Consider the following 6,000-nt stretch of genomic DNA (forward strand, 5'->3'; position numbering starts at 1 on the left):
CTAATTCAGGTGAATTACTTTGCAAGGAAAAAGGTGTGATTCCGGGTACAGCACAGTTGAGGGTCTTCTTTTTGCTAAAAAACGTAAAATAACACACATCCGTATTGTTACTGATAGTGATTATTGTTACAAAGCAGGTAAAGGTGTTGGTCCGACAGGTCCTTCCTGGGTGTTCACCTGGCGGAGGACCTGTCCTGGAGGACCAACACCACAGCAACCGTCAAGAGGGCACAGCAGAGACTCTACTTCCTGAGAATACTCAGGAATTACCACCTCAGACAGGACCTGCTTGTGTCATTCTACCGCTGCGCCGTGGAAAGCATCCTCACCTACTGCATCTGCGTGTGGTTCCTCAGCTGCACAGCCGCAGAGAGGTGTGCGCTCCAAAGGGTCATCAACTCGGCCCAGAAGATCATCGGTTGCCCCCTCCCCTCCATGGAGGTACTGTACAGCTCTCGTTGCCTTAAGAAGGCAGTCAAAATCCTTAAGGACCCACACCACCCGGGTAACGAGCACTTTGTACGGCTGCGCTCAGGCAGGCGTTTCCGTACCATGTCTTCCCGGACAAACAGACTCAAGTTCAGTTTTTTTCCCAGGGCCATATGTGCACTAAACGCTGCTAATATTTAAATTATATAAGTCTTCCGTGCAATACGAGGGGAATCGTGCAATTTAATTTCTTATTTATTTATGTACATATTCCCTATCATGTATATTTCAAGTCCCATGTATTGTTCTTATTGTTTTTATAGTGTCTTGTTGTTTTTATATTGTCTTGTTATTTTTATATTGTCTTGTTGTTGCGTGTTGGCACCTTGGGTTTATTGTAATTTCGTTGTACCTGTACAATGACAAAATTAAAGATCTATCTATCTATCTATCTAAAGAAGAGCTTAATTCTTGGGAACAAAGGCAGTTTACCAATGTGAAAGCGCTGACACATGCCCATCAATGGAGTCTTATTGCAGAGTTAAGAGCAGGCATGTTCATTCAGTGGAATCATGTTCATAGCCACACAAGTAAGATAGATTTTGACTGAAGTTGATGCACTTGCTCAAAGCAGGGGACGAGTTAACCACCTGACTGCCATATTTCCTAGTATATGGAAAAATGGTGGAAGTATTCACGTGCCTCCTGTAGAAGCTCCGCAGGTTGTCCGTGAATTACACAGCAGTTTGCGTCATGTGCGCCTGATTCGGATGAGAAAATATTGTCTCAACAATAAAATCCTCATACCAAAACTACGACTGCACTTACAACACACACGGATCAACATGTCATCAATGTGTATGAGGTAGATGGGTTCAAGAAAGTTCAACCTGAACATTTTCATAAAATAACAGTTGTAGTGCTGACATAGCAGGTCCTTTTCCAACCCGCACTCCCAGTGGGAACAAGTATTTCCTTGTGATCTGTGATAATGGAGGGAGTCCTAAACATGTATATCCTCTGACCAGAGCAACAGGGAACACAGTGTCTTTAAAAATTACCTAGTTTTGTCACTCTTACAGGATAATGGGAGCATACTTATCTGGTCATTACCATATGTCTCAGGTGTTAGAGCAGCCAAAGAGTGGATCATAAACAACTGTAAAACAAATTGGGACATTCCAATCAATTTGACAAGGCTGAATATTCCTATGTATGGAAAAGCTACCTAGGGCAAAGGTCAGGTCATATCTAACTATCACACCTTTTCCGTTTAAGTTCAGGAATCGTGTATGGGTGACTAGAAAGGGGCGAAGTCCAGAAAGAGGTGAGCTTAAAACTAAATTAGAAGGTTTGGATGTAGTGTCCTCAATCTCTGGAAACGTAGTTTCACTCCAGAAGAGAGGACCGGTTCACCCGAGCCAACTGAGTTTAGAATCCAGATAGGAATATGACTGCGGCCTACCCATCCACTAATGATGCTATCAGTCTCACATCACATGACATGTTTAGCGCACACACGTGGCAGTTTATGTGCTTTCTTCCACAGGAGAGGATGGCTTTTTGTGGGATCTTCCCGCAAGTATTTAGAATGTGTCTTGGTAAATTCTGTACCAAGGGATATTCGATAGAGCAAAAGAGTGAATTTAAATCTGAGTAACAAGCAATAGCTCAAGTGCAAGTTAGACTCTTTAGTGCATTATGCAAAGAAAGAAGCAAGACGAAACTCTGTCCATTAGTATATGGATCATTAGAGCCTGAATGGAGAATACCTCATTGTTTTTATTTTTGCATTATTATTCTTCTCTTCAGTTATTTTTAATTGTTATATGCCTACACCCTACAGCAGTATTCATTTAAATTAGATTTGTTTTGAGCACATCTCCCCCTTCCTCTTTTTTGCTGGTTTTCACACAGCATGGAGGTGTAGGGCTGGCAGGTCGTTAAACTGATAAGAGTAAATTATGGCCCAGTGCTTTCTGCCGTTAGAGGCCAACTGAGTTAGAGGAGAATCAATCCACTTGCTGGCTATAGAAATTCCAGAGGAATATGGAATGCAGGAACCCCTTGAAAAAATCCATGGGGAAGTTGTTTTTAACTGAAACATCTCTTAATGAATCAGAGAAATAATGTATACTTGATATTAGCTATCTTCTGTTAGGTCAATTAGTAGGTCTGAGTAATTTGCCGGAATAAATTATCAGCCCTCCCGACTCCTACAATGTACAATGTGTTGGAGCGCCAGCCAATAGGAGCACCCGTGTTACATAATTAGGTCACTGTGTTACATAAGTAAACCAAGAAGTCCAGTGGAGGTGTTTCAGGCAGGGGGGGAACTTTAGGAACTTTACAGAACATTGACATGCTCAAAAACCTATAGAACACACTACAGTAAAGGGAAAGCCCCCAAATATCATAACAGGTTCCCTTGAATGTACTTATTTTAAAGTACTGTCCAACATTAGGAAGCAAAAGTGTTCTTATTTAGTGTTAGGGATAATATCAAAGGTTAAAGGTCATGTGTTATAGTCAACATCATGCAACATTAACATTCAACTTTCCCTATACATGTCTTGAATTTGAAAGATAATTACAAAAAATTAATAAAATAAAAGCGAATACATGAAAGTCAATGTTCTCTATAATGCACTAGGTTTAAGTTACTCAGCTTTTCCTTTTTATACATTTCACTCAGGAGAGAATTATGACCATCATGGGTGGTTTGATTTGTAACATGTTGTGTGTCTTTGTTAAGCAAATCATTAACCATTGAACACATGAATCCACCCTTTTAGTTTTCTCTTTTGTTTTCTGTTACACAAGGAGGAGATAGACTCATTTTATTATAGTCAAAAACTAAATATAGGAAGGTCAGTTGGGCTATATTGCTTGAAAAAAAAGAACCTACATTTTGTTTTCAGGAATCATACTATGACTGTTTTCTATCTGTTTTTATGTTTCTTTTTCAATATTTTTTATATCTGTGTTTCGGATGGTGGACGGTTAATTATGACCCCACACACCTAATTTTTTTTTTTATTGGTTTCATGCTCTCAGTTAACTTCTTGCTCACTCGTTGACACAGAGCTCCTTCACATCGAGCAGACTCCTTCAGGTAAGTTATCTATTTAGAAAAGTTTATTATGCAAATAACATGTATACATGCTTTATAGGATTTATAGCTCATGATTTAAACCAATTTGTGATTTATACGTTTGCATCTAATTCAGAACTGAATACTACATTTTTTCACCTAATCTAATATTTTAATTTCCTTGACTACCATTATGTTTCCAGTTGAGATGGTTCCCACAGAGAAACACTATCTCTAATCTGCTGCCAACATTTCCTCTTTGTTTTTCAGAGAGAATAATAAACCGTGAGGATGGCAGGTACGCAACATCGTCTTTAAGTGCATTCTTCACTCAAAGAAATATACTATATTTAGGATTAACTGTTAGTTGATTTCTAACTTTAGTCAAACGAATGTGGCGGGCTGATGTGTTTGAGTGTTAATCCTACTAAATTGGGTGTTTAACCCTCCTTTTGTCTTCAGGTCAAATCTAACCGATTTACTACTTTCATCAATCATAACTTTATTGTTTTACATTCGATTGCATTAAGGCTTTATGATATCCTTCACAGTAGACATTTGAATATATACAATTGCTGATCACAACTTTCATTGCATTTTGGATGATTTAGTCAACTTTGTAAAACCCATGGTGTTCCTGGTCACACATGACCGCCATAAAGAAAAGGAATTAGTAACCATCCGAATCAGATAAAACACACACACACACACACACACACACACACACACACACACACACACACACACACACACACACACACACACACACACACACACACACACACACACACACACACACACACACACACACACACACACACACACACACACACACACACACACACACACACACACACACACACACACACACACACACACACACACACACACTCTAGATGTGTGTGTGTCCCTTATGTGCCCATCCCCCCATGTGAATCACACCTGGCACACGCAATACATGTTCAGTTCTATTCTTTGTATATTTACTGCAGTTGTTCGTGTATACCAGTAGTCTGATACAATATTTACAGTCTGAAAGGATGTTAAATGAAATTTGGTGATGATTAATGGTTGTTGTGTTAATGTAATAGCAGTTAAAACAGAACCGGTCAAATTTGAACACGAACACCAAAGTAAGGGGGGGGAAACGAAGACAATAGGAGGGTTAAAAGGGGATAAAGGACTGATGGAACATTAAAAGTCTGTACAAGAAAAAAAGAAAAAAACTAAGGTGGGGTGAGGCCAGTGACAGGCTCAAGTGCCCTACCCACCACAGAGAGAGGAGGAGGCTCAGTCCATTAGTGCGCTGATCTTCGTCTCAAGGGAGCACAGGGTTGAGCTGCATTCAAGAGCACTACTCACTGCACAAAGAACATTGCATTTAATCGGAGACATACAAATAATTAAAGGTGGGGTAGGTAATTTTGGAGAAACCAGCTCGAGTGCGTTAGAATTTGAAAATACACAACCGGAAAAAATCTGCCACTTCCTTACAGAGCCAACACACACACGAACGCGCACATGACGAGGGCACTACTGTAGATAAGTTTGTGCACAGATGGATAGCTGAGAGGCAGGTAGGTGATTGGTCGTGCTTTTTACAGCGCTACGGCTTCCACAGATGCCTTTTTTATGGATTTTTTGTCAAAGCACTTCAGATATTCATTGCTATCTGGATGTTAAGAGCATTCCATGGAATATAACAAAAAGTGTATCTCGAGCCGGTTTCTCAAACTTACCTACCCCACCTTTAAGTCTATTAATCTGGACATTTTGAAATGTAAAAAAAATGTCATGTGACTTTGTGGAGTTTGAAAGATGTACTTGCCTTAATACGTAAATAACGAATCACTCTTTATTTTTCAATAGTTCTCAGTCAAATGTAGTTTTTACTCCAAAAAGCTATGACGTGTTAACATTTATAAAAAATAATGTAACGCTAAGAGCGTAAAGAGCATCTGAACTTATATTTCAATATGTGTTTAGTCTATATAACATAAAGATTAAATGCATGTCTCTTTGTCCATGCAGTTACCTATAATCCATCTGGAATAGTGGAGATGATCAACACGTTTGACCGGCCTCGCAAAGCTTTTGCTAAAGGTGCCTATGCAGGTACTGACAAGTATGCAGTTGGACTTGAGGATAAACCTGGTAAGCGTATCCCCAAGGCCGGAGTTTCCGCATCTGCAGGATTGGGTCATGCACGAGCTGAATGGAGCGTTTTTGATGCTGAGGCCAAAGGGCCCAATGCCATTGCCTCTGCAGTAGCCTCTGCAGCATCTCTCAGTGCTTCAGCCTTCGCCAGAGCAGAACTGGGGAGAGACGGCGAGAGAAGAAAGCACAAGGATGAAGCTTGTTGTTTGGCCCGGAAGTCTGAGACAGAACAGCGCCAACTCCGATGTCAGAGGCGTCAACTTCGACCACAAATTGTCTGCTTGAGTCAGGCTGGATGAGAATGGGGGCTGAAGTGAACA

The sequence above is a fragment of the Gymnodraco acuticeps genome, unplaced genomic scaffold (assembly GCF_902827175.1).
Source record: "Gymnodraco acuticeps unplaced genomic scaffold, fGymAcu1.1, whole genome shotgun sequence".
In the NCBI taxonomy this organism is placed as follows: Eukaryota; Metazoa; Chordata; class Actinopteri; order Perciformes; family Bathydraconidae; genus Gymnodraco; species Gymnodraco acuticeps.